Source organism: Dipodomys merriami, unplaced genomic scaffold (genome assembly GCF_024711535.1).
Source record: "Dipodomys merriami isolate MVZ:Mamm:240054 unplaced genomic scaffold, mDipMer1.0.p SCAF_67, whole genome shotgun sequence".
Taxonomy (NCBI): domain Eukaryota; kingdom Metazoa; phylum Chordata; class Mammalia; order Rodentia; family Heteromyidae; genus Dipodomys; species Dipodomys merriami.
The window spans coordinates 5,888,224-5,908,265 of record NW_027206257.1 but is presented as its reverse complement, the minus strand read 5'-3'; positions in this window follow the sequence as shown (position 1 = coordinate 5,908,265).

The window sequence follows — 20,042 nt, the reverse complement described above, 5'->3', positions numbered from 1 at the left end:
GTTAGCGTTAGGGTTAGGGTGAGCGTTATGGTGAGGTTTAGGGGTAAGGTGAGGGTTAGGATTAGGGTTAGTGTGAGGGTTAGTGTTGGGGTGATGTTTAGGGTGAAGTTGAGGGATAGTGTGAGGGTGAGAGTGAGGGTGAGGGTTAGTGTGAGGGTGCGGGTGCGGGTGAGGGTGAGGGTGAGGGTTAGGGTTAGGTTTAGGGTAAGGGTGAGGGTTAGGGTTAGGATTAGTGTTAGGGTTAGGCTGAGGGTGAGGATGAAAGTGAGGGTGAGGGTTAGGGTTAGGGTTAGGGTGAGGATTCGAGTTAGTGTGGGGGTTAGTGTGATGGTGAGGGTCAGGGTGAGGGTGAGTGTTAGAATGAGCGTGAGGGTGAGGGTTAGGGTTAAGATTAGGTTAAGGTGAGTTTTAGGGTGAGGGTTAGGGTTAGGTTTATTGTTAGGGTTAGGGTTTGGGTTAGGTGTGGCTGAGGGTGAGGGTTTGCGTTAGGGTTAGGGTTAGGGTTAGGGTGAGGGTGGGGTTCAGGGTTAGGATAAGGATTATGTAAAGGGTAAGGCTGAGGGGGAAGTGGAGGTTGAGTGTGAGGTTTGGGGTTAGGGTTACGGTTAGGGTGAGGGTTACTGTTAGGTTTAGGTTTAGTCTAAGGGCTAGGCTGAGGGTAAGGGTTAGATTTAGTGTGAGTGTTAGGTTTAGCGATAGGGTTTGGGTTAGGTTGAGGGTAAAGTTTAGAGTGAGGGTTATGGAGAGGATGAGGGTTAGGGTTACCGTGACAGTTCGGGTGAGGGTTAGGGTTAGGGTTATGGTTAGGGGTAACGTGAGGGTTAGGGTGAAGGTTAGGTTTAGGGTTAGGGTTCGGGTGTGGGTTAGGGTGTGGGTAAGTGTTAGAGTGAGAGTTAGGGTGAGGGTGAGGGTTAGGAGGAGGGTGATGGTTAGTGTTAGCATTAGGGTTAGGGTGAGGGTGAGGGTTAGGTTTAGGGTGAGGGTTAAGGTGAGGGTTAGGTTTAGTGTGAGGATTAGGGTTAGGTTTAGTGTGAAGTTTAGGTTTAGTGTGAGGGTTAGGGTTAGTTTTAGGGTGAGGGTAAGGGTTAGGGTGAGGTTTAGGGTGAGGGTGAGGTTTAGGGTTAGCGTTAGGTTTAGGTTTAAGGTTAGGATGAGGGTTAGGGTTAGGGTGAGGGTGAGAGTGAGGGTGAGGCTTATGTTTAGGATGAGGGTTAGAGTTAAGGTGAGGGTTCGGGTTAGGTTTAGGGTGAGGGTTAGGGTCAGGGTAAGTGTTAGAGTGAGGGTTAGGGTTATGGTTAGGTTTAGTGTGAGGGTCAGGGTGAGGGTTAGGGTTAGGTTGAGGGTTAGGGTTAGGATAAGAGTTAGGGTTAGGGTTAGTGTTAGGGTGAGGGTGAGGGTTATGGTCAGGGTTTGGTGGAGGATTATGGTGAGGTTTAGGGTTAGGATAAGTGTTAGAGTTAGGGTTAGGCTGAGGGTGAGGGTGAAAGTGAGGGTGAGGGTTAGGGTTAGGGTTAGGTGAGGGTTAGTGTGAGGGGTAGTGTTAGGTTTAAGGTGAGGGTTAGGGTTAGGGTGATGTTTAGGGTGAGGGTGAGGGTTAGGGTGAGGGTGAGGGTGAGGGTGAGGGTAAGGGTTAGGGTTTTGTTTTGGGTAAGGCAGAGGGTTAGTGCTAGGAATAGGATTAGGGTTAGGGTTAAGCAGAGCCTGAGGGTAAGGGTGAGGGTGAAGGTTAGGGTCAGGGTTAGGATTAGGGTTAGAGTGAGGGTTATGGTTAATGTGAGTGTTATGGTTAGGGTTAGGGTGAGGGTAAGGATTAGGGTGAGAGTAAAGGTTAGGGTGAGGGTTAGAGTGAGTGTGAGGGTTTGGATTAGGGTTTGTGTTAGGGTTAGGGTGAGGGTTAGGATTTGGTTGATATTTAGAGTGAGAGTGAGGGTTAGGGTGTAGGTGAGGATTAGGTTTAAGGTGCGGGTTTGCGTTAGGGGTAGGTTTAGGGTTAGGTTGAGGGTTAGGGTTAGGGTTAGGGTGAGGAGTAGGGACAGGGTTAGGGTCAGGTTTAGGGTGAGTGTGAGGGTTAGGTTGAGGGGGAGAGTGAGGGTGAGGGTTAGGTTTAGAGTTTGCGTTAGACTTAGGGTGAGTTTGAGGGTGAGGGTTAGGTTTAGGATTAGGGTGAGGGTTAGGGTTAGTTTGAGGGTTAGGGATAGTGTTAGGTTTAGGGTAAGGTTGAGGGTGAGTGTTAGGTTTAGGTTTAGGGTTAGAGTTAGGGTGAGGGTGAGGGTGAGGTTTAGGATTAGGTTATTATTAGGGTTAGGCTGAGGGTAATGGAGAGGGTGAGGTTGAGGTTTAGGTTTAGGGTGAGTTTGAGGGTGAGGGTTAGGTTTAGGATTAGGATTAGGTTTAGGGTTAGGCTGAGTGTTACGGTGAGGGTGAGGGTGAGGGTTAGTGTGTGGGTGAGGGTTAGGGTTAGGGTGAGGATTAGGTTTAGGCTTAGGGTTAAGGTTATGGTGAGGGTAAAGTTTAGGGTTAGGTTTAGTGTGAGGATGAGGGTTAGGGTTAGTTTTAGGGTTAGGGTGAGGGTTACGGTTAGGGTTGCGGTTAGGGTTAGGGTGAGGGTGAGGTACAGGTTGAGGGTTAGGGTTAGGATGAAGGTTAGGGGTAGTGTTAGGTTAGGGTGAGGGTGAGGGTGAGTGTTAGGTTTAGGTTTAGAGTTAGGGTGAGGGTGACGGTGAGGGTTAGGATTAGGGTTAGGGTTATGGTTAGGATGAGGGTTAGGCTGAGGGTAAGGGTTAGGGTTAGTGTCACCGTTAGGGTTAGGGTTAGGTTTAGGGTTAGTTTGAGGGTTAGTGTTAGATTTAGTGTTAGCATAAGGTTTAGGCTGAGGGTTAGGGTTAGTGTTAGTGTGAGGGTTAGGTTTAGGGTTAGGGTAAGGATTAGTGTGAGGGTAAAGTTTAGGTTGAGGGTTACGTTGAGGGTGAGGGTTAGGGTTAGTGTGAGCGTTATGGTGAAGGTTAGGTTTAGGGTTAGGGTGAGGGTGAGGGTGTGGGTAAGTGTTAGGGAGAGTGTAAGGGTTAGGGTGAGTGTACTGGTGAGGCTGAGGATTACGTTTAGCGTTAGGGTTAGGGTTAGGGTGAGGGTTAGTGTGAGGTTTTGCCTTAAGCTTAAGGATATGGTGAGGATTGGGGTTAGGGTTAGGATTATGGTGAGGTTTAGGCTGAGGGGAAGGCTTAGGGTTAGGGTGAGGGTGAGGTTTAGTGTTAGGTTTAGGGTTAGGGTTAGGGTGACGGTAAGTGTTAGGGTGAAGGTTAGGGTGATTGTGTGGTTTATGGTTTGCATTAGGTTTAGAGTTACAGTTAGGATGAATGTTAGGGTTATGTTTAGGGTTAGGGTTAAGGTGATGGTGAGGGTTAGGGTTAGGTTTAGTGTTAGGGTTAGTTTTAGGGTGAGGGCAAGGGTGAGGGTGAGGTTTAGGGTGAGGGTGAGGGTGAGGGTGAGGTTTTCATTTAAGTAAGTGTTAGGGTTAGGGTTAGGGTGAGGTGTAGGGTGAGGGTGTGGGTTGGGGTTAGGGTTAGGGTTAGGGTGAGGCTGAGGGTGAAGGTTAGTGTTAGGATGAGGATTAGGGTTATGGTGAGGGTGAGGGTGAGGGTAAGTGTTAGGGTTAGGATTATTGTGAGAGTTAGGGTTACGGTGAGGGTTAGGGTTAGGGTGAGGAGTAGGGTTAGGGTTACGGTGAGGGTTAGGGTTGGGTGATGTTTAGTGTGAGGGTGACGGTTAGGGTGAGGGTGAGTGTTCTGTTGAGAATTAGTGTTAGGGTTAGGGATTGGGTTAGTGTGAGGGTAAGTGTTACGGTGAGGGTTAGGGTGAGGGTGAGGTTTAGGGTTAGGGTGAGTGTTAGGTATAGGGTTATGATGAGGGTGAGGGTTAGGGTGAGCCGTAGGTTTAGGTTTAGGGTTAGTTTGCGGGTTAGGGTGAGGGTAAGCGTTAGGGTGAGGTTAAGGGTGAGGGTGAGTTTTAGGGTTAGGGTGAGTGTAAGGTTTAGGGTGAGGGTTAGGGTGAGTGTTAGGGTTAGGCTTAGTGATAGGGTAAGGATTAGTGTTAGTGTGAGAGTTAGGGTGAGGGTTAGGATTACTGTTAGTGTGAGGATAAGTGTTAGGGTGAGGTTTAGGGTGAGGGTGAGGGTTAAGGTTAGGGTGATGATTAGGGTTAGGGTTATGCTTAAGGTGAGGGTTAAGGTGAGCCGTAGGTTTACAGTTAGGGTTATTTTGCGGGTTAGGGCGAGGGTAAGGATTAGGGTGAATTTTAGGGTTAGGGTGAGGGTTATGGTTAGGGTGAGGGTAAGGGTTAGGGTGAAGGTTAGGGTGAGGTTTCGGGTTAGGGTTAGGGATAGGGTGAGGATTAGGGTTAGTGTGAGGGTTAGGATTAAGTTTATTGTGAGGATAAGGGTTAGGGTGAGGGTTAGAGTAAGGGTGTGGTGTTGGGTTAGTGTTAGGGATAGGGTGAGCGTAAGGGTGAGGGTTAGGTTTAGGGTGAGGGTTATGTTTAGGTTTAGGGTGAGGGTGAGGGTGAGGTTCAGCATTAGGGATAGGTTTAGGGTTAGGGTGAGGGTCGGTTGAGGGTTAGGGTTAGGATTAGTGTTAGGGTTAGGGTGAGGGCTAGGGTGAATGTGAGGTTTGGGTGAGGGTGAGGGTGAGTGTTTCAGTTATGTAAGTGTTAGGGTCAGTGTGAGGATTAGGGTGAGGGTGAGGGTTAACCTGAGGTTAGGTTTAGCCTGATGGTTAGGGTTAGGGTTAGGGTGAGGTTTAGGGTTAGGGTGATGGTTAGGGTGAGGGTGAGGCTGAGAGTTAGGATTAGGAATAGGGTTAGTGTTAGGGTCAGACTGAGGTGAGGGTCAGGGTGAGGGTGAAGGTTCGGGTTAGGGTTAGAGTTAGGGTGAGGGTTAAGCTTAGTGTGTGGGTTAGGGTTAGGTTTATGTTTAGGGTGAGGTTTAGGATTATATTTAGGGTTAGCATAAGGGTTAGGCTGAGGGTTAAGGTTAGGGTTAGTCTGAGGGTTAGGTGTAGGGTTAGGGTAAGTCTAAAGTTTAGGGTGAGGGTTAGGATGAGTGTGAGGGTTAGGGTTATGATGAGGGTTAGGGTGAAGGTTAGGTTTACGGTTAGGGTTAGGGTGAAGTTTAGGGTGTGGGTTAGTGTAAGGGTGAGGGTTAGGGTGAGGGTTAGGATTAGGGTTAGCATTAAGTTTAGGGTGAGGATGAGGGTTAGGGTGAGGGTTTGGGTTAAGGTTAAAGATAGGGTGAGGATTAGCTTTATGGTTATGTTTAGGGTGAGGGTTAGGAGGAGGGGTAGGCTTAGGGTTAGGGTGAAGGTTAGGTTTAGTGTGAGAGTTAGGGTTAGTGTTAGGGTGATGGTAAGGTTTAGTGTGAGGGTTAGGGTGAGTGTGAGGTTTAGGGTTAGCATTACATTTAGCGTTAGGTTTAGGATGAGTGTTAGGGTTAGGTTTAGGGTTAGGATGAGGGTGAGGGTGAAGGTTAGAGTTAGAATGAGGGTAGGGGTTAGGCGTAGGGTGAGGGTTAGGGTTAGGGTTACTGTGAGGGTTAGGATTATGGTGAGGTTTAGGGTGAAGGTGAGGGTTAGGTTTAGCATTAGGGTAAGGGTTAGCTTTAGGGTGATGTTTAGTGTCCGTGTGAGGGTTAGGATGAGGGTGAGTGTTCTGCTGAGAGTTAGGATTAGGGTTAGGGTCAGGGATAAGTTTAGTGTGAGGATAAGGGTTAAGGTGAGTGTTAGGGTGAGGGTCAAGTTTAGGGTTAGGGTGAGCATTAGGGTTAGGGTTAGGGTTATGTTTAGGGTGAGGGTTAGGGTGAGCGGTAGGTTTAGGTTTAGGGTTAGTTTGAGGGTTATGGTGAGGGTAAGGGTTAGGGTGAGGTTTAGGTTGAGGAAGAGGGTTAGGGTTAGGGTAAGGGTAAGGGTTAGGTTGAGAGTGAGTGTGAAGGTGAGGGTTAGGGTTAGCATTAGAGTTAGGGTGAGGGTGAGGGTTAAGGTGAGGTTTAGTTTGAGGATGAGGATTAGGGTTAGTGTGAGGGTTAGGGTGAGTGTTAGGGTGAGGGTTAGGGTTAGGGTTTGGGTTAGGGTGAGGGTGAGGTATAGGGTGAGGGTTAGTGTTAGGGTGAGGGTTAGGGATAGGGTTAGAGTTAGGGTGAGGATGAGGGTGAGTGTTAGGGTTAGGTTTAGGGTGAGTGTGAGGGTGAGAGTTAGGATTAGCAATAGGGTTAGGGTTAGGGTTAGGCTGAGAGTGAGGGTCAGGGTTAGGGTGAGGGTTATTGTTTGGGTGATGTTTAGGGTGAGGATGAGGGTTAGGGTGAGGATGACGGTTTGGGTGAGGGTGAGGGATCAGGTTAGGGTGTGGGTGGGATTAGGGTTATGGTGAGGGTTAGCATTAGGTTTAGGGTTAGTGTGACAGTGAGGGTGATGTGTATGGGTAGGGTTAGGTTGAGTGTTAGGGTTAGGGTTAGGGTGATGGTTAGGGAGAGGGGTAATATTAGGGTTAGGGTGAGGTTTAGGATGAGTGTGAGGGTTAGGGTTAGGTTGAGGGTTAGGTTTAGGGTTAGGTTTAGGGTGAGGGTTAGGGTTAGATTTAGGGGTAAGGTGAATTTGAGGGTGAGGGTTAGGTTTAGGTTTAGGCTTAGGGTGTAAGGTTATGGTGAGGGTAAGTGTTAGGGTGAGGTTTAGTGTGTGGATGAGGGTTAGGGTTATTATTAGGGCTAGGGTGAGGATTAGGGTGAGGGTTAGGGTTAGGGTTAGCGTTAGGGTGATGGTGAGGTATAGGGTGAGGTTTAGGGTTAGGGTGAGGGTTAGGGATAGTGTTAGGTTAGGGTGAGGGTGAGGGTAAATGTTAGGTTTAGGTTTAGGTTTAGAGTTAGGGTGAGGGTGAGGGTGAGGGTGAGGGTTAGGATTAGTGTTAGGGTTAGGGTTAGGATGAGGGTTAGGCTGAGGGTTAGGGTTAGGGTTAGCATAGTGTTTAGGCTGAGGATTAGGGTTAGGCTTAGGGATAGGGTTAGGGTGAGGGTTAGGCTGACGGTAAGTGTTAGGGTGAGGTTTAGGTTGAGGTTGAGTATTAGGCTTAGCATCATTCTTAGGGTGAGATTTAGGTTTAGGTATAGAATTAGGGTTAGGGTTAGGATTAGGGTGAGGATAAGGATTAGGGCTAAGGTGAGGGTGAGGTTTAGGGTTAGCATTAGGTTTAGGGTTAGGGTGAAGGTTAGGTTTAGTGTGAGAGTTAGGGTTAGGGTTAGGGTGATGGTAAGGGTTAGTGTGAGGGTTAGGGTGAGTGTGAGGTTTAGGGTTAGGGTTAGGGTTAGAGTGAGGTTGAGGGTTCAGGTTTGCATTAGGGTTAGGGTGAGGGTTAGGGTGTTTTTGAGGGTTAGGGATAGGGTTAGTGTTAGTGTTAGGGTGAGGGTTAGGGTTAGGATTAGGTTTAGGATGAGGGTTAGGGTAAGGGGTAGGGTTAGGGTTAGGGTGAATGTTAGGATTAGGGAGAGGGTTAGGGTAAGGGTAAGGGTTAGGGTTAGGGTGAGGTCAAGGATTAGGTTGAGGGTGAGGGTTAGTGTTAGGTTTAGGGTGATGTTGAGGGTGAGGGTTAGGGTGAGGGATAGGATGAGGGTTTTGTTTAGTGTTAGTGTTAGGGTTAGGGTGAGGTTTAATATTAGTTGTGAGGGTTAGGGTGAGGGTGAGGGTGAGAGTAAGGGTTTGGGTGAGGGTTAGGGTGAGTTTTAACGTTCCGGTTAGGGCTAGGGTGAGGCTTATGGTGAGGGTCAGGGTTAATGTTATGTTTAGGGTGAGGTTTAGGGTTAGGGTTAGGGTTAGGGTGAGGATTAGGGTGAGGGTGAGGGTTAGGATGAAGGTTAGGGTTAGAGTGAGTATTAGGGTTAGGGTTAGGGTTAGATTAAGGTTTAGGGTGAGGGTTAGGGTAAGGATTAGGGTTAGGGTAAGGGTGAGGATGAGGGTTAAAGTTAGGGTTAGGGTGAGGGTTAGGGTTGGGGTGAGGGTTAGGGTTTGGATTAGGGTGAGGCTTAGGGTGAGGTTTCGGATGAGTGTGAGTGTTAGGGTGTGGGTGACAGTTAGGGTTAGGGTGAGGGTTAAGCTGACATTGAGGGTTAGAGTGAGGGTGAGGGTAAGGGTTAGGGTGAGTGTGAGGATTAGGGTTAGGGTTACCCTTAGGGTTATGGTGAGGGTATGGGTTAGGGTGAGGTTTAGGGTGAGGGTGAGTGTTAGGGTTAGTGTTATCCTTAGGGTTATAGTGAGGGTATGGGTTAGTGTGAGGTTTAGGGTGAGGGTGAGGGTTAGGGTTAGCGTTAGGGTTAAGGTGAGGGTTAGGTTTAGGCTGAGGGTTAGGGTTTGGTTGATGTTTAGGGTGAGGGTAAGTGTGAGGGTGAGGGTGAGGGTTAAGGAATAGGTGAGGGTTACGTTTAGGGTGAGGGTTAGGGTGACGGTGAGGGTTAGGGTGAGGGTGTGGAAAAGGGTTAGGTTAGGTTCAGGGTGAGGGTTAGGGTTAGGTTTACGGTGAGGGTTTGAGTTAGTGTACGGGTTAGGGTTAGGGTTAGTGTGAGGAAAAGGGTTAGGGTGAGGATTAGGATGAGAGTAAGATTTAGGGTTAGGTTTAGCTTTAGGGTTAGGGTGAGTTTTAGGATTAGGGTTCGGGTTAGGGTTAAGTTGAGGGTGAGGGTTAGAGTTAGGGTTCGGGTAAAGGTTAGGTTTAGGGTGAGTGTTAGGGTTACGGTTAGGGTGAGGGTGAGGGTGAGTTTTGGGTTTCGGGTGAGGGTTAGGGTGTGGGTGACGGTTAGTGTTAGGGTTTAGAATTAGTGTATTAGGTTTAGGGTTAGGGTTAATGTTATGGAGAGGGTAAGGGTCAGGGTGAGGTTTAGGGTGAGGGTGAGAGTTAGGGTTAGCGTTAGGGTTACAGTGAGGGATAGGGTTAGGGTTAGGGTTAGGGTGAAGTTGAGGGTTAGGATTAGGGTTAGGATGAGGTTTAGGGTTAGGGTGAGGGTTAGGGATAGGGTTAGGGTTATGGTGAGGGTTAGGGTTAGGGTTACGTTTTGAGTTGGGTGAGTATGAGGGTGAGCTTTATGGTTAGGATTAGGGTTAGGGTTAGTGTTAGGCAGAGGGTGAGGGTGAGGGTGAGGGTTAGGGTTAGGGTCAAGTTTAAGGTTAGGGTTAGGGTGAGTGGTAGGGTTAGGGTTAGGGAGAGGGATAGGGTTAGGGTGAGGGATAGGGTGAGGGTTAGGGTCACGGGTAGGTTTAGGGTTAGGTTGAGGATTAGGGTTAGTGTGAGGGTTAGGGTTAGTGTTAGGGTGAGGGTAAGTGTTACTGTGAGGTTTAGGGTGAGGTTGACAGTTAGGGTTAGCTTTAGGTTTAGGGTGAGGTGAGGTTTCGGGTTTGCATTAGGGTTAGGGTGAGGGTTATGGTGAGGGTTAGGGTTAGGGTTAGGGTGAGGGTGAGGGTTAGGATTAGTGTGAGGGTGAGGGTGAGGGTGAGGTTTAGGTTTAGTTTTAGGGTTAGGGTTAGGGTTAGATTTAGGGTGAGGGTGAGAGTGAGAGTTAGGATTAGGGTGAGGGTGAGAGTGAGGTTTAGGGTTAGGGTTAGTATCAGTTTGAGGGTTAGGGTTAATGTGAGGTTTAGGGTGAGGGTGAGGGTAAGGGTTAGTGTGATTGTTAGGGTGAGGGTTAAGTTTAGGATGAGGGCTAGAGGTAGGGTTAGGGTTAGGTTTAGCGTTAGGATTAGGCTGAGGGTGAGGGTGAGGGTGAAGGTGAAGTTGAGGTTTAGAGTTAGGGTTAGGGTGAGGGTGAGGGTGAGGGTTAGGTTTAGGGTTATGGTGAGTGTTAGATTTAGGTTGAGTGTTAGGGTTAGGGTTAGGTTTAGGGTGAGGGTGAGGGTGAGGGTTAGGGTTAGGTTTAGGGTGAGGGTGAGGGTGAAGGTAAGGGTAGGGTGAGGGTGAGGGTTAGGGTTAGGGTTAGTGTTAGTTTAAGGGTTAGGGTTAATGTGAGGTTTAGGGTGAGGGTGTGGGTAAGGGTTAGTGTGCGGGTTAGGGTTCATTTGAGGATTAGGGTGAGGTTTTGGGTTAGGGTGGCCGTTAGGTATAGGCTGAGTGTTAGGTTTAGGGTTAGGGTGAGGGTTAGGGTTAGTGTGATATTTAGGCTGAGGATGAGGCTGAGGGTGAGAGTTCGGGTTCTCTGACGGTTAGCTTTTGGGTGACGGTAAGGGTTAGGGTTAAGTTTAGGGTGAAGTTGAAGGTTAGGGTGAGGGTGAGGGGTAGGGTTAGGGTTAGGGTGATTTTTAGGTTTAGGGTTAGTGTTAGGTGAGGGTGAGGGTGAGGGTGAGGGTTAGGGTTAGGATTAGGTTTAGTGTTAAGTTTAGGGTGAGGGTTGCGGTGAGGTTTAGGGTTAGGGTTATGGTGAGGGTAAGGTTTAAAAAGAGGGTTAGATTGAGGGTGAGGGTTAGGTTAGGGTTTGGGTGAGGGAAAGGGTGAGGGTTAGGGTTAGGTTGGTGGTGAAGGTTAGGGTGAGAATTTTGGTTAGTGTTAGGGTTAGGGTTAGTGTTAGTGTGAGGGTGATGGTTATGGTTAGGGTTAGTATTAGGGTGAGGTCAAGGGTGATGGTGAGGGTTAGTGTTAGTGTTAGGGTTAGGTATAGGGTGAGTATTAGTGTTATGATTTGGGCGAGGGTTAGGCTGAGTGGTAGGGTTAGGGTTAGGTTCAGTGTGAGGATTCGGATTAGGTTTAGGATTAAGGTGAGGTTTAGGGTAAGGGATAGCGTTAGGGTGAGGGTTAGGTTTAGGGTTACGGTGAGGGTTAGGGTTAGGTTTAGGTTTAGGGTGAGGGTTAGTGTTAGGATAAGGGTGAGGATGAGGGTTAGGTTGAGGGGCAGGTTTAGGGATAGGGTAAGGGTTAGGGTTAGGGTGAGGATTAGGGTAAAGTTTAGGGTTAGGGTGAGGGTGAGGGTGAGGGTTAGGGAGAGGGGTAATGTTAGGGTTCGGGTGAGGTTTAGGGTGAGTGTGAGGGTTAGGGTTAGGTTGAGGGTTAGGGTTAGGGTGAGGGTTAGGGTTAGGGTGAGGGTTAGGGTTAGAGTTAGGGGTGGGTTGAGTTTGAGGGTGAGGGTTAGGTTTAGGATTAGGATTAGGGTTAGGGTTAGGGTTAGCTTTAGTGTGTGGGTGAGGGTTAGGTTTAGGGTTAGGATTAGGTTTAGGCTTAGGGTTAAGGTTATGTTGAGGGTAAGTGTTATGGTGAGGTTTAGTGTGTGGATGAGTTTTAGGGTTATTGTTAGGGTTAGGGTGAGGGTTAGGGTGAGGGTTAGAGTTAGGGTTAGCGTTAGGGTGAGTGTGAGGTATAGGGTGAGTTTTAAGGTTAGGGTGAGGGTTAGGGATAGTTTTAGGTTAGGGTGAGGGTGAGGGTGAGTGTTAGATTTAGGTTTAGATTTAGAGTTAGGGTGAGGGTGAGGGTGAGGGTTAGGGTTAGAATTAGGGTTAGGGTTAGGGTTAGGATGAGGGTTAGGATTAGGGTTAGGATGAGGTTTAGGGTTAGGGTGAGGGTTAGGGATAGGGTTAGGGTTATTGTAAGGGTTAGGGTTAGGGTTACGGTTTGAGTTAGGGTGAGTATGAGGGTGAGCTTTAGGGTTAGGATTAGGGTTATGGTTAGTGGTAGGCAGATGGTGAGTGTGAGGGTTAGGGTTAGGGTGAGGTTTAGGGTTAGGTTTAGGGTGAGGGTTAGGGTTAGGGTTAGGGAGAGGGATAGGGTTAGGGTGAGGAATAGGGTGAGGGTTAGGGTCACAGGTAGGTTTAGGGTTAGGTTGAGGGTTAGGGTTAGTGTGAGGGTTAGGGTTAGAGTTAGGATGAGGGTAAGGGTTACTGTGAGGTTTAGGGTGAGGGTGACAGTTAGGGTTAGCTTTTGGTTTAGGGTGAGGTGAGGTTTCAGGTTTGCATTAGGGTTAGGGTGAGGGTTATGGTGAGGGTTAAGGTTAGGGTTAGGGTGAAGGTGAGGGTGAGGGTTAGGTTTAGGGTTATGTTGAGTGTTAGGTTTAGGGTGAGGGTTAGGGTTAGGGTTAGGATTAGTGTCAGGGTGAGGGTGAGGGTGAGGGTGAGGGTTAGGGTTAGGTTGAGGGTGCGGGTGAGGGTTAGGGTTAGGTTAAGGGTGAGGTTGAGAGTGAGGTTTAGGTTTAGGTTAAGTTTACGGTTAGGGTAAGGTTTAGGGTTAGGGTTATCGTGCGGGTGAGGGTGATGGTTAGGGTTAGGGTGAGGGTGAGTGTGAGGGTTAGGGTTAGGGTTAGTGTTAGTTTTTGTGTTAGGATTAATGTGAGGTTTAGGGTGAGGGTGAGGGTAAGGGTTAGTTTGAGGGTTATGGTGAGAGTTAGGGTTAGGGTGAGGGATAGAGGTAGGGTTAGGGTTAGGTTTAGGGTTAGGATTAGGCTGAGGGTGAGGGTGAGGGTGAGGGTGAAGGTGAGGTTTAGAGTTAGGGTTAGGGTGAGGGTGAGGGTGAGGGTTAGGTTTAGGGTTATGGTGAGTGTTAGGTTTAGGTTGAGGTTTAGGGTTAGGGGTAGGTTTAGGGTGAGGGTGAGGGTGAGGGTGAGGGTGAGGATCAGGGTTAGGTTTAGGGTGAGGGTGAGGGTGAAGGTTAGGGTTAGGGTGAGTGTGAGGGTTAGGGTTAGGGTTGGGGTTAGGGTTAGTTTGAGTATTAGGGTGAAGTTTTGGGTTAGGGTGACCTTAGGTATAGGTTGAGTGTTAGGTTTAGGGTTAGGGTGAGGGTTAGGGTTAGTGTGATGTTTAGGGTGAGGGTGAGGCTAAGAGTGACGGTTCCGTTTCTCATGAGGGTTAACGTTTGTGTGACGGTTAGGGTTAGGGTGCGGGTTAGGGTGAGGTTGAAGGTTAGGGTGAGGGTGAGGTGTAGGGTTAGTTTGAGGTTTAGGTTTAGGGTTAGTGTTAGGTGAGGGTTATAGGGAGTGTTAGGGTTAGGGTTAGGGTTAAGTTTAGGGTGAAGGTTATGGTGAGGGTTAGGGTTAGTGTTAGGGTGAGGGTAAGGTTTAGAGTGAGGGTTAGAGTGAGGGTGAGGGTTAGGGTTAGGGTTTGGGTGAGGGAAAGTGTGACGGTTAAGGTTAGGGTGAGGGTGATGGTTAGGGTGAGAGTTTTGGTTAGTCTTAGGGTTAGGGTTAGTGTGAGTGTTAGTGTGAGGGTGATGGTTAGGGTTAAGGTTAGTATTAGGGTGAGTTCTAGGGTGATGGTGAGTGTTAGGGTTAGGGTTATGGATAGGGTGAGGATTAGTGTTATGATTTGGGTGAGAGTTAGGCTGAGCGGTAGTGTTAGGGTTAGGTTTAGTGTGAGGATTCGGGTTAGGCTTAGGGTTAGGTTTAAGGTGAGGGTAAGGGTTAGGGTTAGATTTAGCATTAGGGATAGGGTGAGGGTTAGGGTGTGGGTAAGGGTCTGCGTAAGGTTTAGGGTGAGGGTGAGGGGTATAGTTAGGGTTAGGAAGAAGGTTAGTGTTAGGGTGAGGTTTTGCGTTAGTTTGAGGGTTAGGGTGAAGGTGAGTTTGAGGTTGAGAGTTAGGGTGAGGGTGATGGTGACGGTAAGGTTTAGGGATAGCATACGGGTTAGGGTTAGGGTGAGGGTTAGGGTTAGGGTGAGGGTTAGGGTGAGGGTGAGGGTGAGGGTGAGGCTTAGGGTTAGGGTTAGGTTTAGGATTAGAGTTAGGTTTAGGGTAAGGGTTAGGGTTAGAGTGAGGTTTAGCTTTCGGGTTAGGGTTAGGGTTAGGTTTAAGGTGAGGATTAGTGTTAGGATTAGGGTGAGGATGAGTGTTTGAGGGGCAGGGTTAGAGAGAGGGTAAGGGTTAGGGTTAGGGTTAGGTTAATGCTGAGGGTTATGGTTAGGTTTAGTGTGAGGATAAGGGTTAGGGTGAGGATTAGGGTGAGGATGAGGGTTAGGGTTAGCATAAGGTTTAGTGTGAGAGTTAGGGTTAAGGTTAAGTTTAGGGTAAGGGTTAGGGTTAGGGTAAGGATTAGGGTTCGGCAGGTTAGGGTTAGGGTTAGGGTTAGGGTGATGTTTAGGCTTAGGGTTAGAGTTAGGTTGAGGGTTAGGGGTAAGTTTAGGGTTAGGGTAAGGTTTAGGGTTAGTGTGAGGTTTAGGGTTAGGGTGATGTTTAGGGTGATGGTGAGGGTTAGGGTGAGTGTGAATTTGAGAGTGAGGGTTAGGGTGAGGTTGAGGGTGAGAGGGATGGTGACAGTGAGGATTAGGGTTAGGTTTAGGTTTAGAGTGAGGGTAAGAGTTAGGGTTAGGATTAGGGTTAGGGTAAGGGTTAGGCTGAGGGTGAGGGAGAGGGTGCAGTTGAGGGTGAGGGTTTTGGATAGGTAAGTGTTAGGATTAGGTTTAGGGTGAGGATTAGGGTGACGTGAGGGTTAGGGTTAGGTTGAGTGTTAGGGTTAGGGTGAGGGTTAGGGTGTGAGGTAGGGGTAGGGTTAGGATGAGGATTATGTTGAGGGTGAGGAATAGGGTTTTGGTGAGTGTAACAGTTAGGGTTATGGTGAGAGTGAGGGTGAGGGTAAGGGTAAGGGTTAGGGTCAGGGTTAGGGTGAGGGTGAGGGTTAGGGTTAGCATTAGAGTTAGGGTTAGGGTAAGGTTGAGTGTTAGGATTAGGGTTAGGGTTAGGGTTAGGGTGCAGTTTAGGGTTAGGGTTACACTGAGAGTGAGGTTCAGAGTTAGGGATAGGATTAGGTTTAGGGTTAGGGTGAGGCTGAGGGTGAAGGTTAGAGTGAGGATTAAGTTTAGGGTTAGGTTTAGGGTGAGGGCTAGGATGAGGGTGATATTTTTGGTTAGGAAAGGTTTAGGGTTAGGTTTAGGGTGAGGATTAGGGTGAGGGTGAGGTTTAAGGTGAAGTTTAGTGTTAGGGTTAGGGATAGGGTGAGGGTTACGGTGAGGGTTGGGTTGTGGGTAAGTGTTAGCGTGAGGGTTAGAATGAGGGTGAGGGTTAGGGTTAGGGTGAGGGTAAGGGTTATTGTGAGGGTTAGGGTGAGGGTGAGGTTTATGGTTAGCATTTGGGTTAGGGTGAGGGTTAGGATGAGCGATAGGGATAGGGTTAGGGTTAGGGTTAGGGTGAGAGTGAGGGTTAGGGTGAGGATGAGGGTGAGTTTGAGGGTTAGGGTTAGGGTTAGGGAGAGGGGGAGGGTGTGGATGAGGCTTAGCGTTAGGATTAGTGTTAGGGTTAGGGTTTGGTTGAGGATGAGCTTGAGGGTGAGGGTGAGTGTTAGGTTTATGTTTAGGGTGAGGGTTAGTGTTAGTGTGAAGGTTAGGGTTACGGTTTGGGTGAGTGTTAGTGTGAGGTTTAGGATTAGGGTTAGGTTTAGGTGAGGGTTAATGGTAATGTTAATGTTAGGTTGAGGGTGAGGGTTAAGGTGACAATGAGAGTTAGGTTTTGGTTTAGGTTAGGGTTAGTTATAGGGTGAGGCTTTGGTTGAGGGGTAGGGTTAGTGTTAGGATGAGGGTTAGGGTTAGTATGAGGGTTAGAGTTAGGGTTAGGGTTAGGGTGAGGGTAAGGATTGGTGTGAGGTTTAGGGTTTCCTTTAGGGTTAGGTTGATGGTTAGGGTGAGGTTTAGGTTTGGGTATAGTGTGAGGGTGCGGGTGAGGGTTAGGGTTAGGGTTATGGTGAGGGTTAAGATTAGGGTGAGGGTTAGGTTTAGGGTTAGGGGGAGAGTGAGGGTGAGGTTTAGGATTAGGGTGATGGTGAGGGTGAGGTTGAGGCTTAGGGTTAGGTTTAGTGTGAGGGTGAGGGTTAGTGTGAGGGTTATTTTTAAGTTTAGTGTAAGGTTTATGTTGAGGTCTAATGTGAGGTTGCGGGTTAGGGAGATGGAGAGGGTGAGGGAGAGCGTTTCAGTTAGGTAAGGGTTAGGATTAGGGTTAGGGTGAGGGTCAGGGATAGGATGAAGTTTATGGTTACGGTGATGGTTACAGTTAGTGTGAGGTTTAGGTTTAGGGTTTGGGTTTGCATTAGGGTTAGGGTGAGGGTTAGGGTGTATTTAAGGGATAGGGATAGGGTTAGGGTTAGTGTTAGGGTGAGGGTTAGGGTTAGGGTTAGGGTGAGGGTTAGGGTAAGGGGTAGGGTTAGGGTTAGGGTGAATGTTAGGATTAGGGTGAGGGTTCGGGTAAGTGTAAGTGTTAGGGTTAGGGTGAGGTTAAGGATTAGGGTGAGGGTGAGGGTCAATGTTAGGTTTGGGGTGATGGTGAGGGTGAGGGTTAGGGTAAGGTTTAGCCTTAGTTTGAGGGATAGGATGAGGGTTTTGTTTAGTGTTAGTGTTAGGGTTATGGTGAGGTTTAGGTTTAGTGTGAGGGTTAGGGTGAGGGTGAGGGTGAGTGTATGGGTTTTGGTGAGGGTTAGGCTGAGGGTTAAAGTTCAGGTTAGGGCAAGGGTGAGGGTTATGTTGAGGGTTAAAGTTAATGTTATGTTTAGGGAGAGGGTTAGGGTTAGGGTTATGGTGAGGGCGATGGTGAGGGTGAGCGTTAGGGTGAGGATGAGTGTGAGGATGAGGGTTTCGGTTAGGTAAGGATTAGGGTTAGGGTTAGGGTTAGGGTGAGGGCGAGGGTTAGGATGAAGTTTAGGGTTAGGGTGAGTATTAGGGTTAGGGTTAGGGATAGGGTGAGCCTTAGGGTGAAGGGTAGGTTTAGGGTTAGGGTGAGGATTATGGTTAGTGTGAGGGTTAGGGTTAGAGTTAGGGTGAGGGTAAGGGTTAGGGTGAGCGTTAGGGTGAGGGTGACTGTTAGGGTTAGCTTTAGGTTTAGGGTGAGGGTGAAGATTTGGTTTTGCATTAGGGTTAGGGTGAGGGTAATGGAGAGGGTTAGGGTTAGGTTTAGCGTGAGGGTGAGGGTGAGGGTTAGGGTTAGGGTTATTGTGAGTGTTAGGGTTAGGGTTAGGGTGAGGGTGAGGGTTAGGTTTAGGGTGAATGTGAGGGTGAGGGTGAGGTTGTGGGTTAGGTTTAGGTGTAGGGTGAGGGTGAGGGTGAGGTTTAGGGTGAGGGTGAAGGTTGGAGTTAATGTGAGGTTTATGGTGAGGGTGAGGGTAAGGGTGAGGGTGAGTGTGAGGGTTAGGGTTAGGGGTAGGGGTAGATGTAGGTGTAGTGTTAGGTTTAGGGTTAGTATTAGGGTTAGGGTTAGGATTAGGGTGAGGGTGAGGGTGAGGGTGAGGGTGAAGGTGAGGTTTAGAGTTAGGGTTAGGGTTAGAGTTATGGTTAGGTTGAACGCTAGGATGAGGGTTAGGGTTAAGGTGAGGCTGAGGTTGAGAATATGATTAAGACTCACCCTAGCTTTCATGGCTATGGTTAGGGTGAGGGTTAGGGGGACGTGTAGATTTAGTGTTAGATTTAGGGTGAGGGTTAGGTTTAGTGTGAGAGTTAGGGTTAGGGTTAGCGTTAGGGTTAAGGTAAGAGTTAGGGTGAGGGTTAAGGTTAGGGTGAGGGTGAGGGTTAGGGTTAGGGTTAGGGTGATGTTTAGGATTAGGGTGTGGGTTAGGTTTACGATTAGGGTTCGAGTTAGGGTGAGTGTTAGGGTTAGGATTAGTGTTAGGGTTATTGTTAGGCTGAGGGTGAGGGTGAGGGTTAGTGTTAATGTAATGTTTAGGGTTAGGGTTTGGTTGAGGGTTAGGGTTAGGGTTAGGAGGAGGGTTAAGGTGAGGATTATGGTTAGGTTTAGGGTGAGGATTAGGTTTAGTGTAACGGTTAGGTTTAGTGTGAGAGTAAGCTTTAGGGTGAAGGTTAGGGTGAGGGTGAGGGTGAGTGGGAGGGTGATGGTGAGGGTTAGGGTTAGGGTTAGGTTTAGGTTGAGGGTAAGAGTTAGGGTTAGGATTAGTGTTAGGGTCAGGGTTAGGCTGAGGGTGAGGGAGAGGGTGAGGTTAATTGTGAGGGTTTCGGTTAGGTAAGGGTTAGGGTTAGGTTTAGGGTGAGGATTAGGGTGAGGGTGAAAGTTAGGGTTAGGTTGAGCGTTAGGGTTAGGGTTAGGGTTAGGGTGAGAGGTAGGGTTAGGGTTAGGATGAGGGTTATGCTTTTTGTGAGGTTTATGGTTAGGGTTAGTGTTAGTGTGAGGATAAGGGTTAGGGTGAGGGTTAGGTTGAGACTGAGGGTTAGGGTTAACGTTGGGGTTAGGGTGAAGGTTAGGCTAGGGGTTAGGGTGAGGGTTAGGGTTCCGGTTAGGGTTGGGTGAGGGTTAGGGTGAGAGTGAGGGTGAGGGTAAGGGTAAGTGTTAGGGTCAGGGTCAGGGTTAAGGTGAGGGTGAGGGTTAGGGTTAGGATTAGGTTTAGGGTTAGGGTAAGGTTGAGTGTTAGGGTTAGGTTTAGGGTTAGGGTGCAGGTTAGGGTTAGGGTTACAGTGAGGTTGAGGGTCAGGGTTAGGGTTAGGATTAGGTTTAGTGTTATTGTGAGGCCGAGGGTGAGGGTGAGTGTGAGGGTTATGGTTAGGGTTAGGTTTAGGGTGAGGGCTAGGTTGAGGGTGATATTTTTGGTTAGGGTTAGGTTTAGGGTGAGGATTAGGGTGAGCGTGAGGTTTAAGGTGAGGGAAAGTTTTAGGTTGAGGGTTAGGGTTAGGTTTAGGGTGAGGGTTAGGGTTACGGTGATGTTTAGGGTGAGGGTGCAGGTGAGAGTGAGGGTTAGGGTGAGGGTTAGGGTTAGGGTGAGGGTTAGGGTTTGGGTTAGGGTTAGGGTGAGAGTAAGGGTTAGGATGACAGTTGGGGTGAGGGTGAAGGTTAGGGTTAGGTTTAGGCTGAGGATGAGGGTTAAGGTGAGGTTAAGTTTAGGGTCAGGGTGAGTGTTAGGGTGAGGTTTAGGGTTAGGTTTAGGGTTCAGGTTAGGGTAAAAGTTAGGGTTACGGTGAGTGTTATGGTGAGTGTTAAGCTTAGGGTTAGTTTGAGGGTTAGGCCTATTGTGAAGGTTATGGTTACGGTTAGGGTTAGTGTGAGGATAAGGGTTAGGGTGATGGTTAGGGTGAGACTGAGGGTTAGGGTTAGCCTTAGGGTTATGGTGAAGGTTAGGGTGGGGTTTAGGGTGAAGGTTAGGGTTAGGGTTAGGGTTGGATGAGGGTTAGGGTGAGTGTAAGGTTTACGGTGAGGGTTAGGTTGAGGTTGAGGGATAGGGTTATGGTGAAGGTAAGGGTTAGAGCGACGGTTGGGGTGAGGTTGATGGTTAGGGTTAGCATTAATGTTAGTGAGAGGGTGAGGATTAGGGTGAGGGTGAGGGTTAGGCTGAGGGATAGGATTAGGGTTAGGGTTAGATTTAGGGTTAGGGTGAGTGTTAGGGTTAGGGATAGAGTGAGGGTGAGGGTTAGGGTAAGGGTTATGGTCAGGGTTATGGTGAGGGTGAGGGTTAGGGTTAGCATTAGGGTTAGGATTAGGTTTAGGGTGAGTGTTATGGTTAGGGTTAGGGTGAGGTTGAGGGTTAGGGTAAGCATTAGGGTTAGGGTTAGGCTTAGGGTGCAGGTTAGGGTTAGGTTTAGAGTGAGCGTGAGGGTCAGGGTTGGGGATAGGATTAGGGTTAGGGTTAGGGTGAGACTGAGAGTGAGGGTGAGGGTGAGGGTGAGCATGAGGGTGAGGGTTAAATTTAGCGTTAGGTTTAGGGTGAGGGCTAGGGTGAGGGTGAGGGATAGGGTAAGGGTTAGGGTGAAGGTGAGGTTTTTGGTTAGGAATGGTTTAGGATTAAGTTTAAGGTGAGGGTGAGGTTTAAGTTGAGGGTTAGGTTTAGGGTGCGGGTTAGGGTTAGGGTTAAGTTGAGGGTTTGGGTTAGGGTGATGTTTAGGGTGAGGGTGAGGGTGAGAGTGAGGATTCGGTTGAGGTTGTGGCTTAGGTTGTTGGTGAGGGTTAGGGTGAGAGTGAAGGTTAGGGTGAGGGTTAGAGTTAGGGTGTTGGTGAGGGTTAGGGTTAGGGTGAGAGTTAGGTTGAAGGTGAGGGTTAGGGTGAGGGTGAGGGTTAGGTTTAGGGTTAGGATTAGGGTGAGGGTTAGGGTTAGGGTGAGGGTGAGGGTTATGGTTAGGGTTAGGGTGAGGATTTGGTTTAGT